General features: G+C 49.3%; 1 long non-coding RNA gene across 1 annotated transcript in view; it reads right to left on the reverse strand.

Moving 5' to 3' along the window:
- Positions 1–1,415: 1,415 nt before the first annotated feature.
- LOC122480995 overlaps positions 1,416–21,298 on the reverse strand; it is a 29,923-nt gene continuing 10,040 nt past the window's right edge. The window contains exon 3 of the long non-coding RNA XR_006296724.1: positions 1,416–2,117. This is a non-coding gene — a long non-coding RNA (uncharacterized LOC122480995). The remainder of the gene's footprint in view (positions 2,118–21,298) is intronic.

Raw genomic sequence — 21,298 nt, forward strand, 5'->3', positions numbered from 1 at the left:
CTGCTTCCGATTCTGTGTCTCCCTCTCTCTCTGACCCTCCCCCATTCGTGCTCTGTCTCTGTCTCAAAAATAAATAAACATTTAAAAAAATTTTTTTTAAAAAGAAGTCAGATGCTTAACCAACGGAGCCACCCAGGCGCCCCCGCCCCTTGAATTTTATGCTCCAGCAGTGCTGAAGGCTGACGGTTTTCACACGCAGTGTTAGGTCCAGCTCTGAGTATACTACCCACCCTCCCACAATGCCCTTCCCTGCCTGGCCCTCTGATGAATTCCTGTTTATTCTCCCAGCTCTGTCTCAGCTACCAGGGGGGTTAGGCAGCATGTTCCATTTATAAAAAGTTCAAATGGGCCAAACTAATCTATGCTTTAGGAGCCAGGAGACTGGCTACCCCTTGGGGCCAGGGAGAGAGAGAGGAGTGGACGTGAGCGAGCCTTCCAGGGTGCTGGTCGTGTTTCTTGATCTGAGTGCTGGTTCCACGGTTCATTCCAGTTTGTGAAAACCCATCAAACTGTACCACCTCAGCTCACATGACACTGCCTCCAGGAAGCCTTTGTGGCTACCCTCCCTTCGAGCTTGTCCTGCACCCTTCCCGTGGTCACTCGGCCTGGTTCAACCTGCTGTTTTTGATGTTTGACGTCCGAACTACCGATCCTTTATTGACATCTCTCTCTCCCCAGCTAGACTGTGAGCTACTTGGGGACAAGATCCGAGTGTCCCCAGCACCTTCCCCATGCTCTCAGCCGGGGCCCAGCGAAGGGATATGGGCTAGATGAAGAAACAGATGGAGAGAAAAGGGGGAGGGTGTGTTTACTCCTTTTACTTTTCTTCCTATTGAGAATACACAACGCTTCTCTATCAATCTGCTCTTACCGAACCAGGCCAAGAAAGAGATCACTTACCTTTCTGAGTCTCACCCAGGAAAACCAGATCCTTCCGAGGAGGGGAAAGAGCCGAACTTCCTAAGACTGACCCAACCTAAGCAAGTCCGCACCAGTAAAGAGGTGTCTGAAGCTTCCTCCTGTGCCAGAAAACAGTCACATTGGTCATCTCTCGTTGGGTTTCTTCTTGATTCTTAAGGAGAATGGCCAGTTATTCAGCGACCGGACTGCCCAGGCACAAACAACTCCCCAAACTCTCAAAAACATTTAGCTAGAAGAAAATGAAGCTTTTACATCTCAACCACAGCATAGGGACTCAATCCCACCCACCAAATTATAATCACTTTGCCTTAGCCCCTCACGTATTACGCCTACAAGTTTCAACCACGTTAAGAGACAGTCAAGTAATAAAGAAGGATGGTCTCTTTATCAGGAGGACCCTGCCTAGGAGCTTCCAGCACAGAAAACGGATTATCCTGCCAAAACTCTATTAGAGTACATAGTCCATAAATACTTACTAAGCAATTGACTGGTTCCTTGATTCATTAATTCATTTATTCAGCAAATGCATGCTAGGTACTTATTCTTGCAAGGCTCAAAGGCCAGGGATGAGTCAGACAGAGTCTCTGATCTCAAGAAACTTAAAACCCAGCGGAAGATTATAAAAAGCTGGCTATCACGCCAGGAAGAATGAAATGGGTGCTTAAGATAAGCGGCAGGTGCTGTGATGTTCGGAGAGAGGGGTTGCCCAGCACAGAGGAAGCACTCAGTGTTGGTACGTGAAGTCGGATGTTTCCGGTGAACAGTGAACGAAGATGAAATGCTCACCCCCACCCCCACCCCCCAGGCACAGTCTTCAAAGCAGCCCCTCCTGGCCCACTCCACATCTGTGCCTCCCTCTGCCGGCCAGACACCCACACCCGACGCTGTGCAGTGAACTCTGCCGTTGGTCAAGTGGGGGCCGAGAATCAGGTGTCCCTCCCCACCCCCCAAGCATCCTCGGCTCTGCCTCTCTCCACTGAATTCGGGCCGAGCATTGATATTCCCGCACCGCCGACATATCACATCACTCTGCATAGCCAACATCTTACAGGCTCCGCTAATAACCCCCAGTGGATCTTAAGCAGGAGTCTCAGCCTGCAGGAAAATCGGTTCACATCTGAGCCCTGTCGCGACTAATCTGCTCCACCATTTATTACATGAGGATCTTGTCAGTTCGGAAGCTCCGTTTGCTCTGCCTAGAAAATAGAAGAGAGAGAGAAAGAGAGACCAGAGGGCAAAAGATGAAGGAATGAGATATATAGCGGCGTCAAGAATTTTGTCAAGAGACACAGAAGTGCTCAGCGGTTGACAAGTTCCCTGTTGTACAAACAGAACAGCTCGAGGACTTAATACGTGAATATCCCAGTGGGACCCTGCAATTTTTCATAATCATAACGTCTCGGACTTGTCAGTTGTGAGGTTCCCAAAGTGTTAGTCTGGTGGCAAGGTGGAGCCTTTGGAAGGTGGGACCTCATCCGCCTGAGGGCCGCTCTGGGTCAGGGGCGCAGGGGAGTGGCCCAGGAGACGGCGCGAGTGGAGCACCTGTGTGGCACTGCCTGTGGCAGGGAGAGGACTGAGGTCCTGGCTCTCATATCACCGGAAACGGGGCCTGAATCGCTCTACATGTGTGAATCTCAGTTTTCTTGTCTGCAAAATGGGAGTATTCATACCTACTCCAACGAGATGTGCCGGGGACTTAAACACCAAGGAAATTCTCCAGAAAACAGAAACCAGGGCAAGGAGGGTTTAGATGGAGTGAATTTGCAGGCCAAAGACCACAGACGCGGGCTCCGAGCTGTCAGCACAGAGCCCGACGCGGGGCTCGAACTCACAGACTGTGAGATCATGACCCGAGCTGAAGTCGGACGGTCAACCGACTGAGCTACCCAGGCGCCCCGAATCCTCCCCCTCTCTTAAGACTTCCAGCTCTCTAAGATGATAATTAATTCTAATGGCTACTCAACGAGCACTTGCTCTGTGCCAAACTAGCTCTGTGTTAACCTCTTTACAGATGCTTCTTTCACGTAACGCTTACAACAGTCCTATGAGATAGGAGTTTTACAGGTAGAGAAGTAAGAGTCAGGGAGGGAAGTAATTTGCCCCCATTGGTCACACAGAGGCAGAGGCAGGATTTGAACCCAGAGCTAAGTCTTCCTCAGGGCTGACACTGGTTCTGAAAACAACCAACCGGGAGGAAGGCTGACTCTGAACCAGTGTGACTGTCCTAGGCCATAAAGGAGAGCACCTTAAAGGGGACTTGACAGAGGAGGAATGGAGAAAAACCAAAGCTTCAAGCTAACGGGGTCCAGTCCCTTTACTGATGATGCCATGGTGCCATGCTCCACTGGCTGTGGGCCATAATAGTAATTATGACTCCAGCAGCCACATTTTTTGGTTTATTTATTTATTTTGATGTCTATCTATTTTTGAAAGAGGGAGGCAGAGCGTGAGCAGGGGAGGGGCAGAGAGAGAGGGATAGGGAGACATAGAATCCTAAGCAGGCTCCAGGCTCCGAGCTGTCAGCACAGAGCCTTGACGCGGGGCTCGAACTCACAGACCGTGAGATCATGATCTGAGCCAAAGTCAGATGCTTAACCGACTGAGCCACCCAGGCACCACCAACATTTTGTACTTTATTTATTTTTTATTTTTTTAAACTTATACGAATATGTTAAAAATTTTTTTTTTAGTTTTTTTAAATGTGTATTTATTTTTGAGAGAGACAGAGACAGAATGCGAGTGGGTTAGGAGCAGAAAGAAAGGGAGACACAGAAGCAGAAGGAGGCTCCAGGCTCCGAGCTGTCAGCACAGAGCCTTGACACGGGGCTCGAACTCACAGACCGTGAGATCATGATCTGAGCCAAAGTCAGATGCTTAACTGACTGAGCCACCCAGGTGCCACCAACACTTTGTACTTTATTTATTTTTTATTTTTTTAAACTTATATGAATATATTAAAAAATTTTTTTTAGTTTTTTTTAAATGTGTACTTATTTTTGAGAGAGACAGAGACAGAATGAGAGTAGGTTAGGGGCAGAAAGAGAGGGAGACACAGAAGCAGGCTCCAGGCTCTGAGCTGTCAGCACAGAGCCCAATGCGGGGCTATGAACTGACAAACTACGAGATCGTGACCTGAGCTGAAGTTGGATGCTTAACCGACTGAGCCACCCAGGTGCCCCTTCAGCAGCCACGTTTATGAAGCAGATGCTCCCTATGCTCCATACTTAACCCTCATCTTATTTAACCCATTTGTCCTGCTATAAAACCTGCCCCACCTGGCAGATGGGGAAACAGGTCAATGGAGATGAAAACTCCACTTTCCAAGTTCAACACTGTGAAGCCATGTGACCCTTCTTGTTTCTCCCTTCACTCGAGACTTGAGTCCATGAATTATGTAAACGTTGCCTGGGAGGCCCACCCAGTGCCCGTGTTAATGACCTCGGAGGGGTGCTGGTTTCTGGGAAGTCGTCGAGGGCAGCCTGCAGAGTACTTTGAACTTGCATGTGTCATTTCAAATTGCTTTGAGATGAGCTGAATTCAGATCCCTCCACCTCATGTGGGGATAGCAGTGTGGGGAGAGGAATGGAAGAGAAGGAAAGAGAAGCGGTTCTCTCCCCCCTTGGAGGGGGCAGGAATCCATCGTGGCTGTGTAGACACAAAGGCTCCCACAACCTGCTTTCAGGCCAAAGAAGCATCCTTCCATCACGTCGGATTCACTAGGCAGCAGGTTCTGGAGATTCCGTGTGGGGTTTGTAGTGAGCAGCATCCTGCGGACTTCTCCAGCCAGGCTGCCGGAGGACAGCCCTCTCTTCTCCCTGGAGAGTCCTCCATCCAGGCCACTGCACCAACTTTATTTGGTTGCTTGCTTGGGTTCGGCCCTCAGTGTAGGCAAACAGGGCAGGAGCCGCTGAAATCGGGGAGGGGGACAGAAAGGAAAGGGAGGCCAAGGAAGCAAAACCAGAGGCCAAATGTAGATGTCTGGTCTGTGTGCCCAGACAGGGCCGGAGTCCGGGCCCCTGCCATGTATCTTCAAAGCCCAGGCTGGACATGATCGATCCCTGCCCCCGCCCACCAACTCCTAGTGGGAGAAAACCACTTACATTTCCTTCTCTTCCATTCTCCTCCGCCACCCACACCACCCTCCCCCCCAACTGCTGTTATCACTACACGAAGCAATTCCAGAGGGAGGAGTCTTTAATATAGTCAGAAATGGAATTGGCAGGCCTGGACCAAACCCCAGGCCCAGACAGAGCGGGATGAGAAGCTCAAGCCCAGATTCAAAGCTGGGAGGGTCCAGATGCTGAGAGCCTTTGTGTGAGGAGGCGGGGTTAGGAAGCAAGGCCAAGGCAGAGACCTTCCCCGAGAACGTCTTCCTGTGGAACGAGGGGCTGGGGAGTGTTGTGCGCCGAGGGGAAGCCAGCAGGTTCCCTCACAGCCTTCTCCTGCCCTGCGCCTCCCTCCTTAGCGGAGGTCCACTTGAGGCCATGGCCAAAGAGTCTCAGTTCCTTCCTCCTGGCACCGAAGGAGGAGCACACTCCCTTCCTCTTCATCCATTCTGCAGGAATGTCACAGAGAGGCTCCTTTTCCGGGCTCAGGCCCACTGTGGCCTCCCAGATCCTCAGAGCCTTCTTGTGAGGCCACCCTAAACTGTGACCTGCCCCGAAAGGACATCTAGGGCCCTGCTTACATGGCCACTCACTAGTCACAATACAGTATTTTAGATCTCATGTTTCATCTGCCACCCATGCTCAATCAAACAGAGATCAAATAAGTTCTGAAGTGATGTGAAAACAAACAAACAAACACAGAGACCCAGAGCACCCATGGCTGGTTATTTTCATCAAAACAAACAATCCTTGTTTACTGCTCACAGAACACAGCCGGGTCTCAAGCAACATGGCGAAGGTACTCTTCAGCCGCCTTCCTTCCCACACAACCTCAACACACAAACTCACCCTTGGCAGCTTTCACTCTCTGCCTTCACCCTGGTCAGTGCCCAAAACCCACGCGCTGCTCCGGCTGCCAAAATGCTCCACCCCACATGGCACCCCCACGTTCCAGATTTTTCCAAATCCCTACCCACCCCCACCAAAATTAACCCATGCTCCCCCCCGCAACACACATTCTTGCAGACAAACTGTGACGTAAGGGAAAGAATATTAACTGAGCAACTACTATGTTCCAGCCGTTATAATAAGCACTTTACAGACATTATATCATTAATCCTTACAACAATCCTTTGGGGTAGTTGTTGCTACCACCATTTTGTAAGTAAAAACCTGAAGTTCAGAGAGGTTAAATAACATGCCCAAGATTTCACAGAAAAAAGTACCAGTGCCAGTATCTCAAAGCTTTTTTTTTTCCCCCTTGGCTTCTCCAATGTTTAAAGGTTTTCCAACAATCATACTATGTTAAATGGAGCTGGCCTTATTTACTTTTGTATGCCCAAGAGCTGGCCTAGTGGCTGGCAAGGAACAGGTGTCAAATAAATGAATAAAGAGGGATGGATGGATGGATGGATGAATAAGAGAAATAGGTAAGTTGAAATGACCTTTGGTGACCATAAATTAAAGGGTTAGTCTTCTCAGATAACATCCTTACATATTTGTATTCTGGAGACAGCGCTGAAGCAACGGTCCCTACTTAGTTTGTGTCTTCCTTACCAGCTCTAGAAAAGCTGGAGCTTGTTCAGAGGAAAACACCAGGATTGAGAGGCGGTCTTAGTGACTTATCATGAGGAATAGGTATGGGGACTGCCAGAAAAGAGAATATTCTGCGTTCAAATAGTTGAAGGCTGGGTAGAGGGTACACAGAAGAGGAAGAAGGCTTGCTCTGTGTTTCTGCAGGCCATTAGAACTAGGATCAATGGCGAAACCATGGTGGGGCTGATTTCTCATCAGCGTATTCTGTTCTGCGCATACACTCAACAAGCACTTTTTTGGGCATCTCTTATGAACGAGGCGCAATAGAGACCATTTAAAGAATATGTGGGGTGCCTGGATGGCCCAGTTGGTTGAGCGTCCTTGATTTCGGCTCTTGATTTTGGCTCAGGTCACAATCCCAGGGTTGTGGGACTGAGCCCCACATTAGGCTCTACACTGAGCCTGGAGCCTACTTTAGATTCTCTCTCTCCCTCTGCCCTTCTCCCCCACTCATGCTCTCTCTTAGAAAAAATTAAAAATTAAAAAGAAGCACATATGTGTAAATATTTGTATCCCCCCCTTTCTTAGATTAAAAAAATGCATTACATCTTTTTCCAACTTAATCTAACACTGGATCTTGGAGATAACAGCATAGCAGTATATGGAATTGTCCTTCGTGCCTTTTTTACAGTTGTATAATACTCCACTGTATGGATATACCATAGTTTATTCAATCATTTCCCTATTGATAGACATTTGGTTACTTTTCAGTCCTTTGCTCTCTAAACACTGATTCAACATACAGCCTTGAGCATCATCTTGTTATATCCTTACAACATGTCTTTGGGATAGAGTTTTAGTTTTCAAAGGTTTATTTATTTATTTTGAGAGAGAGTGTGTGTGTGCACGCATGTGCGCACAAGTGGGGGAGGGGCAGAGAGCGAGGGAGAGAGAGAGAATCCCAAGTCGGCTCCACACTGTCTGCACAGAGCCCAATGTGGGGCTCAAACTCATGAACCGTGAGATCATGACCTGAGCCAAGGTCGGGTGCTTAACCAACTGAGCTACCCAGGCGCCCCTGGGATAGAATTTTAGAGGTGAGATCGCTGGGTCAAAGGGTCAGTGCATACGTAATCTTGTGAGATACTTCCAAGTTCTCTTCTGCAGGGGTAGCTGCTCGGGACTTTCAATACCAGCCTCCTCTCCTCCCACTGCCTGGAAGTTTGGCCCAACGGCTCGCCCCGGAATTGCCGGTATGTAGGGACAAGTTGAAGAAAAGGGAGCATCACAGGGTCACATGATGGCAGGACAGGAAGGGGCCTGGGTACATCTAGAATACAGGAGCACTTATGAACCAACCCCCCACCCCCACCCCAGCCAAGGCTGCCCGGAGCCGGTAGGGCTTCATGATCTATCTCTGAGTTGGGAGCTGTTTCAAAACGATATTAGTACTTTGAACAAGTGTGGCCAACGAGAATGGGTAAGGCTGGTGGCTGTTACCAGATGTGCCTCTGCACGACCAAGGGGCGAGGGGAAAGGTCTTCAGCCGTTCTCTTCAGGGAGACCCTGCCATTCCTCTGAGCCAATGTGTCACACTCACAAAGCCAGTAAATTGGACAGCGGCTACTCAGGACAGCTTATTTATAGCGCCAACTACTCTACCCTCGCCCCTGTGAAAATTGAGCGAGGAGAACAGCCCAGCGGGTTGGAACGTGTGGCCATCTGTGACTCTGTTTCCACAACAAATGCCTCCCAGCTGCGTGTTCCCATCAGCACCGCACGGGCACTTGAGCCGATGGCAGGCAGGGTGCAGCTGGGGCAGGGCCCTTGGAATCCCAACCCTCTGTGACCTCATCCCTTCCAGGAACAGCCTGATGCCGGGACAGGCCCTGGAGGTCACCCTACGTGTTCCCGAGAGAATAGAGAACAGTTCCGTGTCCAGAGTCTGCAGTGTTTCGGGGTGCAGATGGCCGTGGGGCCCGCCCAGCAGGTACCCCTGACCCTGCCAGAGTCTAACAAGGCAAGGCTCCCTTGAAGGCCTGCAGAGCACAGGGGTTCAGCCGGGAACAGCAAACTCTCCCTCTGGCGCAGAAGCATATAGGTGAGCTCCGACAGGAACAGAGTAAGTTCACTTCAAAATCTGCCTCCCGTGCGAAAAACTCCGAAGACCAATTTGATGCCCGTGTTGTGTCACTGTTCTACTATTTCCAGGCCAGTGCTATCGTTTTTAAATCGTTAGGGTCATGCTCCATCGTAAAAAGACGAACTGTTCTGAGCGGTCAGGCCCCGTGCTCTGATGCGCCCGTCTGAACAGGCAGCCAGCGGCCTGTCCTTCCACCCAGGCACTTGCCATCAGTCTGGGAGCTGTGAAGAAAGGGAGTCAACGGACCCCACCTTCCAGCAGGTTCTATTCTTCCTGCTGACTCCAGCCCATCACAAGGTTGCTTGGGGTGCTCTGCCCATCACCCAAGAGGAACCAACTCGGCGGGGAGGCTTTCGGCAGGTCACTGACCAGAGAGGGTCTGAAGACACCGTCCCCGCACCCGGAGCGTGGCCGACAATCGTCGCTCCTCTGCCAAATGTGATCGCGGCTACAGCACAGGAAGGGAGGGGGGCATCTAAAACCCCTATTCCTTCAGGTGCAGGAGACTTTGGAGAAACAGACCTGCTTGAGGATTCGAATAGTTACGGTTGGGCTCGAAAGCCCAGGGGGCCACCTCTCTTCCTCTCAGGCCGGGCCACACGAACGGAGGAACGCAGCAGGACAGCGGAGTGGCTGAGCCCAGGAGACCGCCGGCCTGAGGCTCTTGGCCAGAGCTCCGCTGACCCGTCCGCGAGCCACACTGTCCTCCCTTGACGAGCAAACCCTCTCCTGACACCCAGCCCACTTGGCGTTTGCCCTCATCTCTAGTTCTCAAATTCCTGATTTTGTACCCAGGATCTTTATCTGCTTCTGGCTCCCGTGATTTGGCAAATTGCCAAAGCCCAGCCGGCTGGTCTTCTTAAGGGATGTCAGCTCAGCTGACAGAGTCCCCGCTCCAGCCCCTAGCAGTCAAGGACAGCATCGCCACCCCTACAGCTCAGCTCCCTCTGATGCCCGTTTCAAAAAGTCAGCAGTCAGCTTTCGGGTCCATTGCCGAAGGGACCTGTGTACTGAGATGTTGGAACCCTGGGTCCCCACCCCACATGCGGAAGGTGAGCACTGGACCCTGTGGAGGTCACGTCTGGAGAGATGGGCCTCCCGACGCAGCCTCCAGCCGTCCTGGACCTTCAGACCCCAAGAGACTCTAAGATCAGGGCTAATCTGGACGCCGAGGTCCACAGCGGAAAACTCATGACCCCCTCTGTGCTGCTTCCTACCTCTGTGCGCCTTACACCTTCCTTCCAGGCCCCCCCCTCAGGGAGAAGCCACCCTCCAGCTCTGCCTGTGTCTCCCCCCATCCCTCAGTGGTTGTATTTCCGGGACTCAGAAACATCGAGGGCCAACCGGACCCAGGGAACCCGACCGGTTAGCCTCTGAGCGACTGGCCTGGCCCAGCTTCCGCTGGCTGTCCACAAGAGTAAATAAACTTCAGCCAGCTCTCTATCGTTACTGAAGATCAGTTACTCCCCTCAAGATCCAACCTGGCATCTTGGTCCCTAATTAAGCCTGTAGCGGCTGTCTGCTTGAAGAAAGGGCAGAAAGTAACGCAGAGCTGCTAAGGCGGTCCAGAAGGGAGACGTCTTGTCAGGTGCCTCTGCCTTTTCTCTAGAGGCAACCCACCCAAAGCCCCCACCCGGATGGATACCTGAACTAGTTGTGAACGCTTAGTCCCGGACACGCGGCACCCACTGCGTGCCAGGCTCTGTTTTAAGCGCCGAGGACATGGAGTCACAGAGACATGGAGTAACTTTCTCAAGGTCATCCAGCTGGCGGGCTGCAGAGGCAGGGTTCAAATCCCAGGAGTTTTGCCCTAACCGCTAGGCAGAGTCTAATGGACAGCCCTTGGCACAGGATAGGTGCTTGGCAACAGTGCTGGGGTTAGAATTATTACCAACCATAGCCTCACCTGCCTTTTCACCATACAGCACGGGACTGTGATAAAGCGGTCATTTGGTAAATGGCCAGTTCTAGCCAAGTCAGGGATACAGAACTACACAAGGCAATTCCGGGCACTTGGAATTGGCTTTCCTGGACTTCATATGAGCTGTTTGTCTGGACATCTCTACCGGGTCGTAATTTCTAATTGTGTTGAGTCACAAAGCTGAGTCACGGGAACTACTCAGAAGTTCATCGACGAGCACCGGTCCCTTGGTTAGTGAGTGAGCCGAGCCAGCTGCTAGGGACCTGAATCACATCGCAGGTCTCTTACCCTCTATTTGCTGCTGTTCCCATAGAACCTCTCAGAAATGACAAAAACTCACGTGTCTCTATGAAAAAGGAACACCACACGAATGCCGACAGCTGGTGCCAATGATGGAAGCAAAGAGATTTAAAAAAAAAAAAAATCGTTTGTTCTAGAGCGCCTGGGTGGCTCAGTGGGTTAGGAGGTCCACTCTTGATCTCAGCTCAGGTCACGAGCTCGTGGTTCCTGGGTTCGGGCCCCATGTAGGGCCCTGCACTGACTTTGGGGAACCTGCTTGGGATTCTCTCTCTCCCTCTCTCTCTGCCCCTCCCCTGCTCGTGTGTGTGTGCACTCTCTCTCCCTTTCTCAAAATAAAGAAACATTAAAAAAAAAAACCATTCATTCCTCCAAATCGGAGCCGTAATCAAATTATGGAGGGCACCAAGGTGGCACCTTGTTCACCTTGAACAAGTCCAGGCTCCGAACAAGGCCTACAAATAAGTGGTTAGTCGATCTCTACAAAGACCTGTCTAGAAAAGCTGAAAGGTAGCCCTGAAGTGGGAGAAAGTGAAATAATTAAGCACAGTAACAGTCTAGGAATGTCTTTGCAGGTTTGAGAATTTACCAAGATCGGGGGATGTAAGCTTCATGGGTGGAAAGGGTCCGCCCTACGTAACTGAGTTTGGTGGGAGTATGGATGCAGGAATCCCTTCCTCTTGTTTTCCTGCAGAAAAGAAAGTAAATGGGAGCATCTGGGACCATGAGGGCCCCATAATGGGGCAACCTGGGCTAAAATTCTCCACACCTTCTCCCCGGGCATAGGCAAAGGGCAGCCTGACCCTTCTCCCTGGCCTGCCGCTTCCCCAAGGCAACCCAGGGACCGGCTCCAACATCTTCAAGTTTTCAAGTATAGTCCTTCAACACTCGGTCTCAATTTCCTCAACTCCCCGGCCTGCTGTGTCCTCTGCTGTCCCATCTTTGGTGTTTCTAGGGGCATCATCAAAATAGAAGGGGAGCATCACAACAGCTTCCACTGGAGGCTGAGATGGAACCTGCTGGGCAGCGAACGCCCTTGGCATTGGAGAGCAAAGTCATCACTGAAAACAAAGACAACCAGTGAGCTATTCTGTGCACAAACGGTCCCTTTGCCGTTCTCATCAAGCCAGAAACAAATATCCTGGAATCATTGGCTAGCGGCCAAGTAAGTTAAATATCTAATTAAAAGTGAGCTGGAGGTGTTTTAAAATTGAACACTTCAAACATTTGCCAGCGCAAGCATGGTGAAATTGGGGGTTTTAACGGAGCAGCGGCAGCAAATAAAATATTTACAGGTCTCAGCAGAAATAAATGCAGAGGGGCTCATTTTTTTAGTGAAAATGCACATATGGTCATTTTTTTTTTCCAGGAGTAGAATTTAGTGATTCATCACTTACGTATAACACCAAGGGCTGATCCCAACAAGTGTCCTCCTTAATGCCCACCACCCATATACCCCACCCTCCTCCCAAGTCCCTTCCAGCAACCCTCAGTTTGTTCCCTGTATTTAAGAGTCTCTTGTGGTTTGCCTCCGTCTCTGTTTTTTTCTTATTTTTTTTTTATTTATTTAAAAAAAAATTTTTTTTTCCCCAGCGTTTTTATTTATTTTTGGGACAGAGAGAGACAGAGCATGAACGGGGGAGGGGCAGAGAGAAAGGGAGACACAGAATCGGAAACAGGCTCCAGGCTCCAAGCCATCAGCCCAGAGCCCGACGCGGGGCTCGAACTCCCGGACCGCGAGATCGTGACCTGGCTGAAGTCGGACACTTAACCGACTGCGCCACCCAGGCGCCCCTCCGTCTCTGTTTTTATCTTATTTTTATTTTTTCTTCCCTTCTCCTACGTTCATCTGTTTTGTTTCTTGAATTCCACATATGAGTGAAGCCGTATGACATTTGGCATTTTCTGATTGGCGGTCATTACAGAGCCACCCTGGCGGGTGCTTGACGCCTCTGAGTTAGAGAATGTGCCAGGAGCACAGCTCGTAGGGTAGACACTATTTGTCAGGATGTGGAAAAACACAGCCCAGTGTGTCTAAATGTGGTCATTCTTACTAGAGCAAGGAGAACGCTGTACGTGCAACTCATGGGAATGCCTGAATCTCTTTTTAGTGTAAGTATATCCCAAAGGTCGCCCGGGACATACCTACGCTAAAATTTTATTTGTTGTTTACCTGAAATTCCCATTTAATGAGGCATCCGCTATTTTCATTTGCTAAATCTGGCAACCCTAAATCCAAGATAAGCAAGTAATCCTCAAGGAATCCTCATGATCTGGAAAGTGGCTGGGGGACCAGCCAAAGAGCGGCTCAAATGTTAGAAGGATGTTCGATGAACACTTGGGCCTCTGTTTACTTCATCCGTAGAATGAAGGTAACGATACGTTCCTGTGCAAAGCCACTATGGGAAGGATCACCAGTGAAGTCGTAAGGCACCTGACCGCCACATTTTATGTTCTCGGTACACAGTAGCTGTCACTGATGTGGCCAGAGCCTGCGGCCAGTGAGCAGCACAAAGTAGGCTCTCAACATGGGCCAGTTCTTATCTGTAAAGGGAAGACGGCTGTCAGGTCAGAAGCTATATCCGAGTGCCATACATTATTTTATATAAGCCTTAGGATAACCCCGCAATAGGTATCATCCCTATCTTTCTCTGGCTACGGAAACCGAAGTTCGGGGAATTTAACTAGTTTACCGAATGTTACATGTCCTGTAGGAAGAAGACCTGGGGTCCAAACTTGCTGAACCCCAAATGCTGTGCTCTTTTCACTGCATCGTCCTATCTGCCTCGCTGGATCCCGGGAAGGTATGATCTTGCTAGAGTAACAGATTACCCTGTTTGCCACCAAAGTAACCTCCTCGCCTGAAGAGTTTTTGTCTCCGATTATTGTGGGGCGGGGGGTGTTCCTTTGCCTGCGGGAACATGGCTGTGTTCTCGTGAACTCCGTAGAAGAATGGGTTTTGAATTTTCGAACTCACTTTAACTGCTGTGCCTGTTTTGTATTAAGCGACAGATGATGGTAAAATTTTAGAATGAGAAAATGCAAAATTCCTTGGGGCAGCTGGCAGGATGCTGGATGATAACTATGGATTCGTTACGTGTTTCTCTCATGTTCCATTCCATCCTTACCCCCACCCCCTCTCTGTTCTTTAATGGAACCAGGAAGGTCTGACGCTCCTTTCCCCTTACGGGCTTGACTGGTAAGACCAGAAGACACAAGGATGGGCTGGAAGGCGGCCATGCTGGAAGAAGAGATCTTTTGGAGAGCACGCTTAGAAGTCAGTATTGCTTTTAGCAACACAAGGATCCTGCTAGGGGTCCCACCAGGAAGGAAGAATCCCTCCTTTTGAGGGCAACCATGATGCTGCAGAAGTGAAGGCATCAGGGAGACTTGGGGCAAGACATAGGAGCAAGTGTCATGGCAGCCATGCCCAGAATGGGAAGTCAAGGCACAAAGCCAACCCAGTCCACAGGAGGGGGACATTCTCATCAGCCATACGTAAGATAGTTCTCCCTCTACTAATGTGGTTAGTTGTGTAAAATATAGAGACATGGCCCCAGTGACGGTCAAGTGTTTTCAGTGCATGCTTTCCCAGTCAGACTTTCCCTTCAGCTTCTTTTATTTTGTTATTAATCAAGATGCCCCAGTATTTGGGGATTGCTTGCTAATTCCACTTAAATTTGTAGTGTAATTCTGGATCGGGTAGACAAAGAAGAACCTTCTTCCCGTGCCCCTCACAACAGTAAGTACCTTGAAAACTACTTGAGTGGGGTGCCTGGGTGGTTCAGTCGGTTGAGCGTCTGACTTGGGCTCTGGTCATGATCTCCTGGTTCGTGAGTTCGAGCCCCACATTGGACTCTCTGCTGACAGCACAGATCCTGCTTTGGATTCTCCATCACTCTCTCTCTCTGCCCCTCCCCCACTTGCTCATTCGCTCTCTCTTTCTCTCTCTCAAAAATAGTAAACATTAAAAAAAAAAAAAAAAATGACCCGACTGATTCACTCAGCTCTTTAAGTAGCTTCACGCTTCCCTCTTTTCTTTCTCTCCAGTCTCTTTCCCTTTCCTCTCCTTCTACTGTGTCAGCGAAACTTGTCTTTACTGGGGCAATCCCAGACCATATGTCGATTATACATCCCTTCCCCAAGTCCTATGGGAGCTGGTTCTGGTCTCCTGTCCTTCCTAGCCTGTCTGCAGGCTGGCTGAGAAATCAGGAGGTGGCCTGGGACCCCTGCCCTGGGCTCACTCCTCAGGCCCAGCCCCTCTCCTGCACTCACGGTCTGAACTGCTCGTGTGAACGCAGACTTTGTGTCTGAATGTCTGTGGAAAGCTGTTTATGTGTCTGCAGGCCCAAGGGGGCTCATTTGCAGAGCTCTTACCTAAGCAGGGCTGGCTCCAAGCCCCAGGGGCCCCAAGAAGGCTCGCTAGGCCTCCCAGCAAGGGCGCAATTAGGGCACTGTGGAGAGCCATGGCTGTCCGTCAGCTCTCCGCTTCCAAAAACAAGCCTCTGACTTGAGACCAAGCCTCTCCGCTTGTTTGTATCAGCAGGTTCTCAAGTCTGAGATCTCCCGGCGGAGCTAAAGCCTTCATGGCAGCTCTGTATTCGTCATGTGTTTATGTGTGAGGCAGATCCTGAGGTGCCCGCTCGGACCATGTCCCCGGGCCCAGATGCGGAGGGAGACACAAATCGGCCCTGTGCTGTCTGGGCTGACCAGGCGCTCCTTTCTTTTACCCCAGTGGTTCTGTGTCTTCACGCAAGGGTGTGTGAAGACAGCCGAGCTCCCTTCCGATCTGCTCTTTTATCTGGTTTCGTTTTCAAGACATTCTGAAGCCTTAGCAGCAGTTTGGTAGGTGGTTGAGTAGACGGCTGTCCTTTTGCGGAGCCTGGAGGAAGGAATGATGGCTCTCGTTCTGGTTTTCTGTCAGCATAATCGGTCTACTTCGTGTGGGATGAGAGGGAGAACATTCCAGTGAAGAACACTGCTTCGGGTCTTTACGTTGGAAGTGGTGGCCAGTAATGTTGATGAAGACGTATTACACATATCCCAGTTTTCTTCATAAATTCATGATGGCGGTGCTGCTGCTGATGGCAGTAGGGGTGGGGGTGATGGGGATGAGGCCGGAGAAAGAAGAGGAGGAGGAGGAGGAGGAAGAAAGAGACGAGGGGCGGTAAACAGGAGGACTCATTTCCAGCATTATTGTTCTGGCTCCGAGACCTCCTCTTGGCCTACAACATTGCCCAAATGGCATCCCCTTCGACTTGGTGTTCCATTCACTCTGATTTTACCAGCACTCCGAAACACTGAGTTTTCGTGGACACCGGCGGGACCTGAAATGAACCGAATGGAGTCATTTCTCACAGAACTTCCCAGTATCAAGGTCTCCTGGAGACAGTCTGATCATCTGTATGTGTCGTTACTTGTTAGCTCACCTCGGCAATCTTTAGGTGCGGAAAGAAATACCAGTGAGGAATACAGTGCTTTGAACCCAAGACCTGTTTGGGGAAAAGCATCTATTTTGGGTCAGACAGATGAGAGTTCAAACCCCAGGCTTTTCATTTCCTAGCAATTTATACTTTATTACCTATTTTATTATGCATGTACGTACGTATTTATTTAAGTTTATTTCTTTATTTTGAGGGAGAGCAGAGAAAGTGAGCAGGGGAAGGGTAGAGAGAGAGGGAGAGAGAGAACATGTGAGCAGGGGAGAGGGGCAGGAGGGAGAGAGAAAGAATCGTAAGTGGGCTCCACACTCAGCATGGGGTCCGATGCGGGGCTTGATCCCACAACCCTGGGAACGTGACCTGAGCCCAAATCAAGAGTCAGATGCTCAACTGACCGAGCCACCCAGGTGGTAATTTATACTTTTAAGCTTGAATTCCTCTTCCATAAACGGACACCCACAGGGCCTGGCACATAGTCAGTTCTCAATACATGTCAGTATCTTTGATGCTCACCCCATTTCCAGGATGGGATCCAAGGCAAAATCCCAATGCTCGGTTTTCTGTCAACTTTCTGCTTCCCTTTATCCTAGACCTCAGCCAGAACCAGTGGGCAGTTCCTGTCCTAAACATTTTTCAGGAGCCACATGTTCATTTATTAAGAATCATCTTGATTCCTGTGACTTAGGATAACAAAGCTTCGGACGGCAAAACAACAGCTTTTAAAGAGAGAGGGAGAAGGTTTAACCACTCAATGGGTTGTTTTTATCAAATGCCGCCCAACTGTTTTTTTCCACTGAATGGGCTGATGTTCTGATTGACTTAACCATGTGAAATGATTCTATAACTTTTTTTTTTTTTATACTGTCAGGATGTTTTCCTTGATGTCTGGCCCAGGTTCTCTTTACGTATATCATTCCATTATTCCTGCTTATGCCGTCTGGTACTGAAAGAAAACATCTAGATTCCACCACTTGGATTTGTACTTTTCAAATATTTATAAGCCGTAGTCATGACTTCATACAGTCAATCCTATACATATTTAATTTTCCTTTATAAACAAGTCGTTTTCTCCTTAAGTCATTTATTTTTCTCTTGTGAAATCTTTCCAGAGTTGCTTTTGCCTTAAGACGAAGAGATGCCCCTGAGTGGATTGTTATCAAACAGCCTTTAAAAAGTAGTTGTTCCGGAACCAGGGGGTATGTATTAAAAGTACAGGTTCTCTGACCTCATCGCCAGTGATTCTGTTTCACAGTTCCTGGGGTATGGACCCCAGAATGCACGTTCTAACAACCACACCCACACATGCACGATCCCCAGGTGATTGTGTTGGGAATCCCCTATAGACCACCGTTGGTATGACAAAGTGAATAAGAAACCAGTAAGTTCTTCCTTCCCAATTTGCAATCACATTCGGGCCTATCTTCCTGAGGTTACGTCAAGACCATCTTTTATTTTTTATTTTTTTAATGTGTGTTTATTTTTGAGACAGAGAGAGACATCTCATGAGCCGGGGAGGGGCAGAGAGAGAGAGGGAGACACAGAATCTGAAACAGGCTCCAAGCCGTCAGCACAGAGCCCGACGCGAGGCTCGAACTCACAAACCGTGAGATGGTGACCCAAGCCGAAGTCAGACGCTTAACCAACTGAGCCACCCAGGCGCCCCTCAAGACCCTCTTGATGAGAGTTTGAGTGTTCCCAAACCCATCAGTCAAATACTCACATTGTTTTGGTTTATGAGTGCAGATGGCCAAGCGTATCCATCAGAGAGATTTGGCCAGTTTAACTTCCAGAAGGCTCTTCCTTTTCACTGCTCTTCGGGTTCTAGGTCAAGGGGTGAGGGTTGTGGAGGGTAGATTTCCCTGTCACCTGCACATTCCTAGAAACCTAGCACTTTTGTATCCTGTAGGGTTACTGTTTCCTATCTCTGCTTTCATAAGTATATTGCTCCCGTTAATAATAATATTTCTTTGCATTTGTACGGCACATTGTGTTTCACAAAATATCCAAACTCCCATGATTTCATCTCATCTTCACCACAGCTTGGTATGGTAAGTAGGCCAGGCATTACTGTTTTCATTTTCCAGATGAGGAAATGCTCAGAGAGAATAAGTCACTTGTCTAGGGATTTATAAAAAGGAAAGAAAAGACCCAGAGCTTAACACGAAGGATTCTTTCACTCCCTCTACCTTAAGATCACACTTTTCCATACTGTTATATTATCAAATCTATAGTCTTTGAATGTTGCTGATTAATAAATAATATGTTTCCTTCCTTAAGTTATCCGCCATTCAACATAGCTGTTTGGAAGGAACAGGACATATTCAAGGAGGGTATTTTTAACTTACTGTCTACTCACTGTGTTGATATTGTCCACAATTGTAGAATAGTTCATCGTTCCTCTAAGTTTTATTTTGAAAGTTAAAATAAAAGGCAGTGGCAGTTTCTCATGTTGTAAAGAATACATTATTAGCCTCAAGGGTTCAGCCCACAGTGAATGATTTGCTATATAGATGCCATTATCGGAGAGGGAGGCAAGGGGGCCAGGATAAGGCCTAGGCCATGGGTGTAATTTTCCCAGGCTACTATCAGTCAATGGATCGTAATTAATTAAAAGTATTTATCAGGGGCGACTAAGTGGCTCAGTTGGCTAAGCGCCCAACTTCAGTTCAGATCACAATCTCACAATTTGTGGGTTCGAGCCCCACATCGGGCTCTGTGCTGACAGCTCAGAGCCTGGAGCCTGCTTCAGATTCTGTCTCTCTCTCTCTCTGCCCTTCCCCTGCTCACGTTCTCTCTCAAAAATAAATACACATTAAAAAAAGTCATTTAAATAAATAAATTAATTAAAGCCTTTATTGGATACTAGCCATATTCAAAGTCTACACATTAGATAATACTAAAAGAGTACAGAAGCAATATAAGAGAATCCAGGTGCTAAGGGACTTGCGAGTCTTTAAACATCCCGTTCCTTACCGCCATGACTCATTCATTCATTCATAGTGTAAATATTTTGTTGAGCACTTGCAGTGAACCACACACATGACTGGTTACGGGAGCTACCACAGTGGACAAGACAGACCCAGCCCTGCTTCATGAAGTCAATGGTATGGCAGGGGAAACACACACCTCAGGGAGCATGAATGCAATAAGGGGGATGGGCAGGGGGTCCCACGGGTACGCACAAGGGGCATCAGTCAGCCAAGACCAAATGGCCCTTGCCAGGAAGCTGTATGCGCGTAGCGGGCCCATTGCTCTTAGGTGGATTGTAGATCGATTCGGGGTGGCCCGCAGGGAGCGTGCTGAGGGCCTGGCCCTCACGGAGGGCACCAGGGAGTCACTGTTTTATACGAATACTCCACTCCGCCTGAAACATTTTCCTCCCCTCCCCCGTTAGCTACGTTCTAGCGTCCACAGGTCTCCAACCGTCACCAAACCGGGCCATGTTAGAGAGCGCACCTCTGTGCACGGCAGCATCCTGTGCACATCCTCTCCGCTCGTGCCCATCGTCCTTCACAGGTCTCCGCTTCAGGCTGCGAGCGCTGGGTCAGTTACCCCTGTGTCCCTGAACGAGCAAATGCCTGCCACGTAGGAGGAACTCAATAGATGTTTGCCGAATGCACAAATGAATGAAGACTTCTAACCTTCAGGATCTAGTTGAGGAAGGGGTAGGGAGCTGAACATACACAGAGGAAACCATTTGCAGACAATTAGGCACAAGTCCACATTCTAATGTATAAAATCGTGCCTGCCCAGGCATTTATGACGCACCTCTTACCCAAGCACGCCTATTCCTGAGGGGTGCAAACTGTCCTTGCATGCTGTGTATGTTTACTCTCTAATAAGGGAACTATCAGGGAATCACCTGGAATCACGAACAGCATCACCCCACCCCACTAAAGACCAATTTATTTTGGGGCGCCTGGGTGGCTCAGTCAGTTAAGCGGCCGACTTCGGCTCAGGTCATGGATCTTGTGGTCTGTGAGTTCGAGCCCCGCGTCAGGCTCTGTGCTGACAGCTCGGAGCCTGGAGCCTGCTTCGGATTCTGTGTCTCCCTCTCTCTCTCTGCCCTCTTCCGCTCATGTTCCGTCTCTCAAAAATAAATAAAGATTAAAAAAAAAAAAGACCAATTTATTTTGGAGCTACTAGGGGTAGAGTCTATCCGAAACGTGGAATGAGTCAGAAAGTTTCCATTGAAAGCTGCTCGGCGGCAGGGGTAAAACCTAGCAGGAACCGTGGCTCATCCAGACAGTGGAATGTCACGCAGCACTAAAAAGGGAAGGGGCTGTCAAGCCATGAGAGGCCACGGAGGAAACTGAGATGCACCTTACTGCGTGAAAGAAGCCGATCTGAAGAGGCTGCATACTATGTGACGCCAATTATACGACATTCTGGAAAAGGCGATGCCATAGAGACAATAAAAAGATCAGTGGTGGAACACAGAGGGGTTTTTAGGACAGTGAAGCTAGTCTGTGTGATACTGCAAGGGTGGATACGTGTCATTATACATTTGTGCAAAGCCGCAGGATGTAAGACCTCACGAACGATCCCTGACGTAAGCTGTAGACTGAGAGTGATCGTGACGCGTCGGGGCATTAGGATAGCATTCATTTTAATTACTGAGGCTTTTTTTTTTTTTGCCCCTTTTCCTTAAATGTTGTGTCTACCCTCCTTGCCAGAGGCGTCCTGGGGTCTGTCCTCCAGTATCCCTGTGGCAGGAGATACCCAGACTCCCTCTGCCGGAGCTTAAACTGCCAATCCTCGAGGCGCCCCCCTGCTCCCCTCCCCTCCCCCGCTCCCCCTGTGCTCCTGCCTCTACAGGTCCTCCTCTCTCCCCTCCAGCAGGTCTGGGCATTACTGTTCTTCTCTGCCAGCTCGCTCTCTCCCCTTCACACTGTCTCACCTCTACATCCACACTCAAGTTGTGTGTTCTCGG

This window comes from Prionailurus bengalensis, chromosome C1 (assembly GCF_016509475.1).
Source record: "Prionailurus bengalensis isolate Pbe53 chromosome C1, Fcat_Pben_1.1_paternal_pri, whole genome shotgun sequence".
NCBI classification, from domain to species: domain Eukaryota; kingdom Metazoa; phylum Chordata; class Mammalia; order Carnivora; family Felidae; genus Prionailurus; species Prionailurus bengalensis.